General features: G+C 45.3%; 1 protein-coding gene and 1 long non-coding RNA gene across 2 annotated transcripts in view; one reads left to right on the top strand and one right to left on the bottom strand.

The window, feature by feature from the left end:
- Positions 1-13,153, bottom strand: part of LOC126987505 (uncharacterized) — a 90,542-nt gene that overhangs the window by 50,857 nt on the left and 26,532 nt on the right. The window lies entirely within an intron of this gene.
- Positions 4,178-7,832, top strand: LOC126987510 (uncharacterized). The gene is made up of 2 exons (XR_007740962.1): positions 4,178-4,287; positions 7,539-7,832. It is a non-coding gene; the product is annotated as an uncharacterized LOC126987510 (long non-coding RNA).

The following is a 13,153-nucleotide window of genomic DNA, read 5'->3' as shown; positions in this document are numbered from 1 at the left end:
TGAGTCCAACATCCACGTCGTTGATGTAAATAATGAAGAGCACTGGGCCAAGAACCGAGCCCTGAGGGACGCCACTAGTGACCGGCGCCCACTCTGAGTTAAATCCGTCAATCACTACTCTTTGTTGTCTGTTGCTCAACCAATTCGCGATCCATTGGTTTACCTGACCGTCAATACCTATTTGCTTTAATTTGTAAAGTAATTTATGATGCGGGACTTTATCAAACGCTTCCTGGAAATCAAGATAGACTACGTCCAGTGATTTGGTTACGTCATAAACAGTGAAGAGGTCGTTATAAAAGGTTAATAGATTTGATAGGCAGGATCTTTTGTTTCGGAAGCCATGTTGTGAGTCCCCAATTAATGAGTGGCTTTCAAGGTAACTCACAATTTTGTCTCTAATTATGCCCTCAAGTAGCTTACCTACAACCGAAGTTAGACTAATAAGCCTGTAATTACCTGGTACTTTTTTGTCTCCTTTCTTAAAAATCGGTGTCACGTTAGCCTTTTTCCAATCTGAAGGGACAATGCCTTGTCGCAAGGACATATTGAATACGGTTGTGAGGGAGGAGAGTATTTCGCTCTTTGTTTCTTTCAGCAGAGTTGGATATACTTTATCAGGTCCAGGACTTTTATTTGTTTTAAGTGATTTGAGGGCTTTAAGGACTTCATCGGGTTTAATTTCAAAGTTAGACAATGCATGCTCGGGATTTACATTAGTATTGGTGTTGGTGGTGGTGGTGGGAGGACTGTTATTATTAAACACCGAGGAAAAGTAATTATTTAATAGGTTTGCAACGTGTTGGCTGTCAGTCACTAGTGCACCGTCGCTGTTTGTTAAAGGTCCAATTCCACTTCTGATCGCCTTTCTGTTGTTTATGTAACTGAAGAAGGATTTCGGATTACTTCTACAGTTGGCTGCAATATTTTCTTCATATCTACGCTTTGCCTGACGCACTAATCTTTTTACTCGTCGCCTTGCATCATTGTAAAGTCTAATGTTTTCGGGCGTGCTTTGGTCTTTCTTTAACCTGTAAGACAATTTTCTCTCCTTGACTGAGTGTTTAATTTCGCTATTAAACCAAGGTGGACTTTTATTAGTGTTAATTCGCTTCTCGCACAAGGGGACAAATGTGTCCTGCTGAGTGAGTAAGTGATTTTTAAAGTTTAGCCAGGCGTCCTCTACATTGCCGTCATCTGATAGTTGCATATCTATTAGTTTTCGTCGGATTTCTACGAAGTTGGCTCTTTTGAAATTGGGCACCTTTGCTTTATTTTCAGTCACCGATGTTTGAGCTCTAATGTCAACGCGCACTAGTTTATGATCGCAGGAACCGAGGTGTTCTCCTACCGTGACATTACTGACTAGGTTATCTTGGGTCGCTATAACAAGGTCAAGTATGTTATTTTGTCGAGTTGGTTCAGAAACCATTTGGCTTAGATAATTTTCCTCTAGAAATTCGATCATTCTATGGGACTCACCTTCTGTACCCGACAGTGTCGCCCAGTCGATATGGGGGAGGTTAAAGTCTCCTAGTATCAGTGAGTCGCTGTTATTAAGTGACTGCCTTAAGACGCTGTACATTTCAAGATCGCCATCAAGTGATTGCCCCGGAGGCCTGTAAGTGACAGATATATTTAAATTGACTTTTGCAATGTTTACTCGCACGCACAAATGTTCAACGTTACTGTTTCTTGGTGTTTTGTCAGTAGGTTGCAAGTAGCTTTTGACAAAAAGGGCGACACCACCGCCTCTACGGTTTACACGATCATTGTTGAAGAATCTGTAGCCATCTATGTTGTATTCGGAACTTAAATCAATATTTGTGGTGTCGATAAATGTTTCGGTTATAGCAATTATGTCAAAGTTTTCTGTCAGAGCAAGACATCGCAGTTCATCAAACTTGTTTCTTAGGCTACGCGCATTGAAACTAAGGACTCTTAGGTTATCTTGAGGCTTGGTAATAGAGGTGGTGGTACTGGAGGGTTCAGTGTTACGAGTTTGTTGTGGTGTATGGTGTCTATTTACACGGGCGGAATGGAAGGACGTGGCTGAGAGTCGTTTTTTGTTGTTCGGGCGTTACGTACGGCGTCGTTGAGGAGCCTTCCGAATCTGGCTGCCCCGATGGGGGACAGGTGTATGCCGTCCCTATGGAAAAGTTTACTCTGGCCGTAGAAATGGTTCCAGGCGTTAAAGAACTCGACGTCAAGCTCTCCGCAGAGAGTCTGTAGGCGGTTGTTGAGGCTGAAGGCCTTACTGTAGAAGTCGCCCTCATCCCACGTCCGTGGTAGAATTCCTGAAATCAAAATATTAGGGGATTTAGACTTATACTGCTGGATGAGCCTACGGTACTTATCCAGCAGTTCCTCAGACCGGGTCGTGGTGACGTCGTTTGTACCGGTGTGGAGAACAAAGAGTGAGTCATTAGAGGCCACAGCGGAGATCTCGTCCAGGGCAGCTGTGATGTCGTCAACACCAGCTCCAGGATAACAGTAGTTACGCCTACGACGGGGGACTCTGCCACAGAATTCAACCACCTGATGGCGAATCATAGAGTCACCGACCAAGAAGGTGCTCTGTTCCTCGTCCTCCTCCTCCAGTATAGCAAATCTTTTGTAGCAATGAGTAGGATAAATGGCTCTAGGGGCGGATCTGGCTCCTCCTCTCACGGGGGTGAAGCATTCAGCGTCAGCTCTACCGGTCCCCTGTGACGTGTCTTCTTCGGAAGGTGGCTGGGCATCGAGTGCAGGTGCGGAGGGTGATGAGGCGTCACTTGCACCAGGGGCGACGATGTTGGCCTGGATAAACTCCTGCAAGCTAGGTATCAACAGTACTTGTTAGTTCGGTGATCTTCTTCTCGCCAGCTGTCAGCCTTTCGTCCTGTTGAAGGAGTCTCGTTTCCATCTGTGTTAACAGGCAGATCTTGCAGACGGTCGATCGTCCTGAGAAGAAATGACCTGAGAAGTTTCCTGTGCAAGTCGAGCATTTCTTTAGCGCCATCTTGGTAAGGAGGAGAGAGCAAGTGAGTAGTGTTTATCTATATATTTGCTTTGCTTTTTCTTTTTCGTAGGGCAGAGGGACGCGCGCGTGAATAAGCGAGAAGAAATGTGTGTGTGTGTGTGTGTGTGTGTGTGTGTGTGTGTGTGTGTGTGTGTGTGTGTGTGTGTGTGTGTGTGTGTGTGTGTGTGTGTGTGTGTGTGTGTGTGTGTGTGTGTGTGTGTGTGTGTGTGTGTGTGTGTGTGTGTGTGTGTGTGTGTGTGTGTGTGTGTGTGTGTGTGTGTGTGTGTGTGTGTGTGTGTGAGAGAGAGAGAGAGAGAGAGAGAGAGAGAGAGAGAGAGAGAGAGAGAGAGAGAGATGGGAAGGCGTAGGAGGGAGATGGGGATGGAGGGAGGAAGAGGGCGAAGGAAAGGGAGGGAGAGAGAGAGGGTGGGAACGAGATAGGGAGTGAGGAAGGAGAGATAGAGAGGGGCAGGTGGGGGGTAGTTATGAGAGAGAGAGAGAGAGGGGGGGGGGGGCAATGGAGAGGGGGGGGCGAGAGAAGAGGAGGAGCGAAACGCGAGGGACGAGAGGGAGAGAGACGCAGGTGAGGAAGTAATTAAGAGGATTAGTGTGTCTCGGGGGAATACTCTGGTCAAGTCAGGTCAGGTAACTCTGCACACCTGTGAGGGAGTGGCGTAGTAGTGGAATCTGAAAATATATAAAGAATGTGGCGGAAAGAGTGTAACACTGTGTTTTGTGTATATGTGTATATATGTTTTACAGGGCGCTACGGCGAGAGGGTAGATACAGGCAGAGAGAGGTAGTAAAAATAAGGGCAACACTTAATCCTGTCCAGCGAAGCACGTGGTCGCACAGCAAACAGCACACCTCTGCAGGCAGCTAACTCGATTGACAATAAGCAGTACGCAGCACAACGCGAAATAGCACACGACACAGCACAGCAAGATCTAAAGTACAGTGCAGTACAGCACACGAGGGTGGAATCGCAAGCGAGAGAGGTCACGGAAGTGGGAGCGCGTGCGGTTTGACCTCTCGGAGTGAGGGCAGGGCGCTGACTCTAGTGAGGGCAGGGCGCTGACTTTGGCTATAATACTATAACTGAGACTGGATTCTCACGAGCGACATCGCCCCTTTCAGGTGCGCCAAAGGCAAGCCTGACAGATGGGAAGCTGGGCGTCGCCCAGACCAAGGCCAACATGCAGCAGTAAACACTTTTGAAGCTGCGTTGTGGGGGATTGCCTGTGGCAGGGTGTGTGAAGAGAGGAAGGAAGAAGGCCAAAAGGGTGGTATGTGTATCGTTCTCAGGGGTAACAATGGATAAGCGCAAACACTCACTAGTTTTAGTTAGGACTTAATTAAGGTGTGGAATGGTGGAGTCTGTGTTTCCCCGTGTGGGTGGAAACAGTTATGTTGGTGCTACTTATTGCCATGCGTGCATGTTAGTTTAAGGTGTTGATGTTAACCTGTATTCTTGGTATTTACAAATGTAATTAGTGATGTAAGATACGTAAGCTAACGTCTAATAAGTGGACCCTGTCCTATGACCCTTAGTTCACCATCAGGTGAACTAAGGAACTACACCTCACCCACCGTGAGTAGTGGGGGGCATTCTGGAGCTGCCCTGTGTAGGCCACCCGGCCTCTTGCAGTTTCCCTGTGTTCTTATGTTCTTATGTACCTCAAGTAACTTGGGCAGGTGATGATCCTGTGTGCGATAATGATGCCTCATAAGACTGGGTGAATAAACTACTAATTTTTCTCTGTGGTTTAAATGATCAACAATTTATTCTACTTTGAGGTATAATGAACCTACATAATTAATTAAAAAGAGTACCCATGAACGGCACGACACCGTTACCTGCTTGCAGTAAACTTCAGCATATGGAGAGAAAATTAGTGTAAACTAATTATCTGGGGGTGAGGCCGTGAGGGGTCACTGATTCCACTACTCGCCGGGCTGCTATCTTTCAACACACACACACACACACACACACACACACACACACACACACACACACACACACACTAGGATGTAGTTGCTGCAATACATTTTGTGCGATTCCAAGGTATTGTGAAGATAAGTTATCAATGAGTTCAATAACATTTAATTTAATTAAATTTAATTGAAACACTTATTGTTGATTTAAAAATAATACAGTAAAATACTAAGGCCATGTAAACGTGTTTAATTTTGCTTGAGGGTCAAAATAGGTTTAGAGAATATTGTAGGAAAATGTCAACATAATATAATGACATTGGTACCAATGAAAATGAAGACTGTACAACCATATAAATTAGGCTATTAATAAAGATGGACTTATAACCCAACCTAGAGGAGCTTCTAGCTGAAGACCCTTCACATGAGCAAATAGTAACCTAACCTATCGCCGCTGAAATAGTAATATTTCCCCGCATTTTAAAATCTCAGAAATTAGTAATAATAATGGAAATGGTTACCAGAGTGATGATTAGCAAATACAATATATAGAAAATAGTGAGTTTTAACTTTTTAGAGTGAGTTGGGTGTGATTTAGAGTTTTACCAAGACAGGTATGGCTCACCAAAAGCTAGCTTCTGTTCATCTAAACTCTTGTAACACATCCAGTCTATTAGACTGTGGCCTTGATGAGACTGAAATATCCATTGTGAGTCTGTAATAACAGCTAGAGCCCTGTGGGAGAGATCAGACCGAATAATTTTGGCCATAAGGGCCACAGCTTCCTTCATCAGCTTCAATGGCTGGACCTGAGGTGAACGATAGTTTCGCCCTTGTAGCTGTGTTTCTCTCACAATGATTTCCATAGACAGTGCAAAGGGAGGGCGGTTATGACAGCAAGACACACACAATGGCAGTGTGTGCGTCTTGCTGTCATAACCGAGTTTCCTCCCAAGACGACTGACCTCTGTCTTCTCAGCGGCTGTGCAGTTAATTAATACACTTTGTATCCCCTCTGTGGCATATTGCTACAGCCGAAGGCTAGTCAGTCAGCAAGGCACTGTTACATTAAAAAGCAGCCGAATCCACTTCCAAAATAGGTAAAATTATGTTTTTATTACCTCATTTCAAAGTTGGCGCGGTGCTCAAAGGGCCAAAAATGGCGCCCAGCAGTCTTGTACACAGGGCTGCCTATGTCGGGACTACTCCCACCCACCCTGGTAACAGGACGGCCAACACGAAAAACAACACCTGATAACAACTACCACTGATGGGGCTCTAGAGGCTGTGGCCCCACAGCCTAACTAGCCCCATAAAACACCCAAGAAGAAGAAGTGACGTAATACTGGAAAGGAAAGTGTGAGTAAGTGAATAAGACGAAGGGAGGAACGAGAGGAGGAGGATATATATATATATATATATATATAGGAAGCGATACAAAGCGTTACAGGTCAAAAGAAGAAGAAAGCTCTCACCGCTGGGGAGGAGCAGTGACTGGGCGTGTTCAGGGGGTCAGTACGAGGTGTTTGGCTCATGTTCATTTCATGTATCCATGTATCCCGACACGCGGGCGCGGCCTCACCCACCCATGCACTTGTCCCGCCCAGACAGCCGTCCACCCCTTGGGTACCCTTGCAGTTGTGTTCTCTCCTTGGTGTCTGTTCGCTCGTGTGGTTCTGCCCCTTCTTGGTTTGCAGTTTCCCTTTCCCTGAAGGTCTTTACAAGGTGCCCTTCAGCTGCCTGCTGCGCGGTGCCTCCAAGGTGTCGAGGGCAGATAGCTCATTACTCAATATATGTTCAGAGAGTTGCCCATCTCACTGCAGTACTTCTCACCCTAACCATGGGTTAGATCTCATTATTCCATGCATTTTGAACCCCATATATATGCATCGCAAATTGATAGAAATGCTGCTACCAATTTTTTAAAAGTTAGTTTTTTTTTTTGTGGGCTGCGTTTTTGTGGGCCCAGGGCGTTAGAGGGATAGCGTACGACTCTCAGTAATTTGGCCCACACTCACCTGGTAAGGTTAGATTAATTCTACGGTGTTCTACTACTACTGTTGTACTTCTCTAGTTTTACGAAATAATTATGGCTACGTACCACTGTTTACGCGCGCCATATTTGACTGCTCTGGCGACGGGCAGCCGGTGTTGCGAGAAATACCTCCTCGCAGAAATAAGTCACCTATACTGGTTAGAAGGGGGGTCGAGGGGGGCGAAGCCCCTCCGTTAGCTGTTAGGTTGTAAAGTTCGGTTGGGATAGTTTAAATGTTCCCCCACCCTAAACCCTCTGCGAGCTATTTTGCGGCTGTGGCGGTGGATGATGAAATTGCAATAAGTCGCTTTTTAGAAAAAAACTATCTCCAAATGAAAAATAAATAAATAGCCAGTGTATCAAATTTTGAGATGGGCAACTCTTTGAACATTTACCCATTACTCTGGGTCTGTTTTACCTCAGTTTATTTGGTGCAGTTTTCACAGTATTGTGGCTGACAGCAGTAGGTAACTGATATATATGTGCTTTGTCTTACATTTTAGGAATTTGCCGCTGCTTTTTATTTTGAATACTGTTTCTATGAGGATGTGATCTTTGTCCCCACAGCCCCGCCGGTGCTATGCAGAAGTGAGGGTCTGAGGCGGTGCTGTGCTCAGCGCTCCCTGCATCCTGGCTGCCGCTGGCCTCTGTTCCAGTGGAGGATGCTAGGCCGGGCAGCAGCCGGAGTGCCCGGGGCCAGCAGGAGCAGACTGTCTCTGCTGTGAGGGTCAGGGGTGACCAGGAGAGCCACCACCACCACCTTGCTGCTGGCACCACCAGCCATAAAGGAAAGGGAAAATTTGAGTGAGACAGAACAGGTCCACCAGACACAGCCTTGCACACACTGCTGAAGGAAACCATGAGTGCCAAGAGTGTGGGAAAAGACTCCCTGGGAAGGCTGACCTCACCAAGCACACCCACACACTCTGAAGAAAGACCTCATGAATGCCATGAGTGTGGCAAAAAGTTCAGTTGGAAGAGTGCCCTCAACACACACACCCTTACACACACTGGTGAAAGACCTCATGAATGCCAAGAGTGTGGCAAAAAGTTCAGTAGGAAGAGTGCCCTCAACACACACACCCTTGCACACACTGGTGAAAGGCCTCATGAATGCCAAGAGTGTGGCAAAAAGTTCAGTTGGAAGAGTACCCTCAACACACACACCCTTACACACACTGGTGAGAGGCCTCATGAATGCCAAGAGTGTGGCAAAAAGTTCAGTGATAAGAGTACCCTTAACACACACGCCCTTACACACACTGGTGAAAGACCTCATGAATGCCGTGAGTGTGGCAAAAAGTTCAGTAGGAATAGTCACCTCAACAGACACACCCTTACACATACTGGTGAAAGACCTCATGAATGCCAAGAGTGTGGCAAAAAGTTCAGTGATAAGAGTGCCCTCAACAGACACACCCTTACACACACTGGTGAAAGACCTCATGAGTGCCAAGAGTGTGGCAAAAAGTTCATCCATAAGAATGCCCTCAACACACACACCCTTATACACACTGGTGAAAGACCTCATGAATGCCAAGAGTGTGGCAGGAGGTTCATTTCTATATCTGTGTTGAACATACACATCTTCAGACACTCTGGCCTGAGAGAGTTCAAGTGTGATGTTTGTAAGAAACTTTTCAAGACCAAGGCGGATATTGCTCACCACATGAAAATACACTTCCCATGAGGTGCTGCTCGATGTGTTATGCATGTGTGTGTGTGTGTCCAGCACCTATTATTATTATTATGTGTAAACAGACATACAGATGTACGTACATATGTACACACACAAACAGTTATTTAGTCTTTGTAATAAATTCTTCAACTTGAGAAAGGCTTGGTGTTTTTTCTTCCTTTTCTGGTTTCTTTTTCCTCTTTTCCTGCATTTTATTTTTTATTTTTTCCTTCTATTTCTTTTCTTTTTCCTTCATTCTTTTCCTTCATTTTCAGGATTTTTATCTTTTCATTTTTTTCATTTCAAAGTTTTGTTTTCTTTCACTTCTTTTTCTTAATGCTTTTACTTTTCTATTTTATTTTTTTCTTCCCTTTTCTTTCTTTTATTTTTTCTCTTTCTACTCTCTCTCTCTCTCTCTCTCTCTCTCTCTCTCTCTCTCTCTCTCTCTCTCTCTCTCTCTCTCTCTCTCTCTCTCTCTCTCTCTCTCTCTCTCTCTCTCTCTCTCTCTCTCTCTCTCTCTCTACATAAATGGCGGGGATCAGGTGGCAAGACAGGGCGTCCAGTGCAGATGTAGCTAACAGATGTGAAGTAAAGGACCTGGAAACAGTTCTCAGAAGGGAAAGACTCCGATGGTTTGGACACGTGAAGAGAGCAGGGAAGGACACAGTGCTGGGAGTTTTGGAGAGAGTGGAGGTATAAAGAAGGAGACCAGTTGGTAGACCTAGGAGAATGTGGAGAAGGTGTATACAGGAAGACTTGACACTGATGGGATTGGATGAGCATCAGGCAGAAGACAGAGCAGAATATGGAGGTAGAAGGAAGGAGACCAGTTGGTAGACCTAGGAGAACGTGGAGAAGGTGTATACAGGAAGACTTGACACTGATGGGATTGGATGAGCATCAGGCAGAAGACAGAGCAGAATATGGAGGTAGAAGGAAGGAGACCAGTTGGTAGACCAAGGAGAACGTTGAGGTGTATACAGGAAGACTTGACACTGATGGGATTGGATGAGCATCAGGCAGAAGACAGAGCAGAATATGGAGGTAGAAGGAAGGAGACCAGTTGGTAGACCTAGGAGAACGTGGAGGTGTATACAGGAAGACTTGGCACTGATGGGATTGGATGAGCATCGGGCAGAAGACAGAGTAGAATGGAGGTAGAAGGAAGGAGACCAGTTGATAGACCTAGGAAAACGTGGAGAAGGTGTACACAGGAAGACTTGGCACTGACGGGATTGGATGAGCATCGGGCAGAAGACAGAGTAGAATGGAGGAGAGCCATAAAGTGTCCAACCGCTCTGCATGCCGCGATCCCTTGCCTTGGAAAATACCCCCTTCTTCCGCACATATAATGGGGTTCATCTATACAATGTTGAAAGATAATTAACATTGAACCACGGGAGTCTGGCAGTGTGTAGGGATGAAGAGGTACACGTATACAACATGACGCCTAATTGTATAAACGTCATGTTGGTCTTCATCAACACCACTGTGGCTGACTCGTCCTCCTTGGTACGTGTTTCAAGGCGTGGTGAGCTGCTAAGAGGAGAGGGAAGGAAGGAGAGAGGTTCCAGCCTCAGGCCTTCCGCGCTCACACACCATTCATCACTCGAGCCCTCTCTATCTACACCGCTCTCTGTCACCCCTCCACCTTTCTCCCCCCTAGCACACCTCACTCCCCTAGGTCCATGGTTCCCCTTTCATAAGAACATAAGAACATAGGGAAACTGCAAGAGGCCGGGTGGCCTACACAGGGCAGCTCCAGAATCCCCCCCACTACTCTCGATGGGTGAGGTGTAGTTACAGGTAGAGGCTTGATCCTCGTTATACCGGCGGTACTAGGCACGCATCCAGTACCCCGTCACCTTACTGCACCCACACCTCACTGCCACCTGTCGTCCTCGTCCATGTAGCTATCCAGTCTACTCTTAAAACAAGCTATCGTCCCTGCACTAACTATGTGATTGCTTAGTCTATTCCATTCCCCCACCACCCTATTACTAAACCAATGCTTGCCTATATCTCTCCTAAATCTATACTTTTCTAATTTAAATCCATTACTGCGAGTTCTATCCTGCTGGCTAATTTTCAGTACTTTACTTATATCGCCTTTGTTGTAACCCTTGACCCATTTGAATACTTCTATCAGATCTCCCCGCACTCTTCATCTCTCTAGTGAATGTAAGTTTAGATGTTTCAGCGTATTTTGATATGGGAGGTTCCTCAGTCCCTGAATCATCTTGGTCATCCTCCTCTGAACTGATTCTAGCAAGTTGATGTTCATTCTGTAGTGTGGGCACCAAAACTGGACAGCATAATCTAAATGTGGCCTAACTAATGCTAAATAGAGTCTGAGGATGACTTCTGCACTCCTGTTGGTTATCATCCTGTTAATAAAGCCTAATACCCTGTTAGCCCTATTCCTTGCACTAATACATTGCTTCTTTAGTTTTAGGTCAGAGTTCACTAACACTCCCAAATCCCTTTCACACTCAGACCTGCCTATCGCTGTGGAGTCTAAACTATACCCGTGTAATGGGTTGCGTGTTCCTACACTAAGTACACTTCACTTGGTGATGTTAAAATTCATCTGCCATTTCTCTGACCAAGCTGACAGTTTGTTGAGATCCTTCTGCAGTGCTCTAGCATCCTCCCATGTCCTAATAGTGCGTCCTATTTTGGTGTCATCTGCAAATTTACCTATGTCATTGATGGAGATAATGAACAGAAGCGGGCCTAAAACTGAACCTTGAGGAACCCCACTGGTAACATTACCCCATTCGGATTTTTACCATTAATGGTAACCCTCTGTTTCCTGTCGCTAATCCACGCCTTGATCCAATCAAATACCTTCCCTCTTATCCCATGAGCCCTGACTTTACTTAACAGTCTCTGGTGAGGTACCTTATCGAAGGCCTTACTAAAATCAAGATAAACCACATCATAGCTCTCATCATTGTCAGCTGCCTCGTATACTCTATTGTAAAAGGATATAAGATTAGTGAGGCACGACTTTCCTTTAGTAAATCCATGCTGTGAGTCGTGAATTAAATTATGTCTGTCTATATGGTCCCTAATACTATCAGCCATTATTGACTCAATCATTTTACCTATAACTGCAGACGTCAAACTAAGCGGCCTATAGTTCTCCATAGAAGATTTGTCTCCCTTCTTAAATATTGGAATAACGTGTGCCTGCCTCCATGAAGCAGGCACCACCCCTGTGTCTAGTGACTTCCTAAATACTTCTGTTAACTGCCCACTTATTTCAGTTTCGCATTCCTTTATTACCCTGGGGAAAAGTTAATCTGGCCCTGGCGCCTTAGTGACTAAGTCTATCTATCTATATCTAATCACGAGCTCCCTACTTATGTTGATGCCGGTTAATTCTTCTACCTCTTCTCCCCTGTAGATCTGTTCTCCCTGAGGTATATCATCTAATCTTTCTTTGGTAAATACAGTTAAGAAATATCTATTTAATGCCTCGCTCATTTCCTCATCACTATCAATCAGTGTTTCTCCTGACTTAAGCGGCCCTATCTTATCCCTAACCTTGGTCTTATAAAGCTGAAAGAAGCCCTTTGGATTGGTCTTTGCTTCCCTGGCAATTCTAATCTCATAATTACGTTTTGCCATACGTGTGCATTTCTTTACTGCTCTAGTTAAATCGTTGTAACTATCCCTTAGGTGAGTTTCCCCCCTTTTAATTCTAACATATATAGTCCTCTTTTCCTTCCTATTTCAGTTTTTAGCCTGTCTGTCATCCATCGCGGGTAATTACCTGTTGACCTGACTTCCCTGTGAGGTATAAACTGTTATTAGACTATGAGTACATCCATATAATAACTACGTATACATGCTATTTTTTTTTCGAAAAAAATATTCACTTCATTCAAGAGAGAGAGAGAGTGTGTGTGTGTGTCACACACACACACACACTATCTCTCTCTCTCTCTACACCATCCTCGCCTCCATCCGCCGCCTCAGACTCGGGTTTGCCCAAGGCAAGTATAGAGAAGGTATAGTCATACAGGCGGGAGGAAATCACTCGCTGGCAACTCCTATAGCCTTCACGCTCGGCCCCGCCCCATCCTTGGTGTCTGCCCAAACCGACGACTTCACACACCTCACTCCCACCCTGTTTCCTGACCCCAACATTCATTTTTACGAAAACCTAAGACCACCATCATCTTCTTGAGAAAATTATGCATCACACTAGCATAAATTTGTAACAATAATGTAAAAGTACACATACGAAAATCAGAGTTAAGTGAAGGATGGAGTAAACATGTTCTTGCACTTATTTCCCTTCAACTCCTTAGTACTCAGCTGGTTTTCGTCGCATCACTTTTATAAGCCCAGATCCTGAATCTGCATGCTTTTCTGCTTCTGATGGTGTGTGGTACGTCCCGAGGTAAAAATATGCATAGGGTCAAAATCGCCTCCGAACATAAGCCGCGCCGTGACGGCGTTCATTCGCTTCGGCATTTATTTACTCAAGTCA

This window comes from Eriocheir sinensis, chromosome 65, assembly GCF_024679095.1.
Source record: "Eriocheir sinensis breed Jianghai 21 chromosome 65, ASM2467909v1, whole genome shotgun sequence".
Classification (NCBI taxonomy): domain Eukaryota; kingdom Metazoa; phylum Arthropoda; class Malacostraca; order Decapoda; family Varunidae; genus Eriocheir; species Eriocheir sinensis.
The sequence above is the reverse complement of the archived record's forward strand: the minus strand, read 5'-3'. Positions and strand labels throughout refer to the sequence as shown.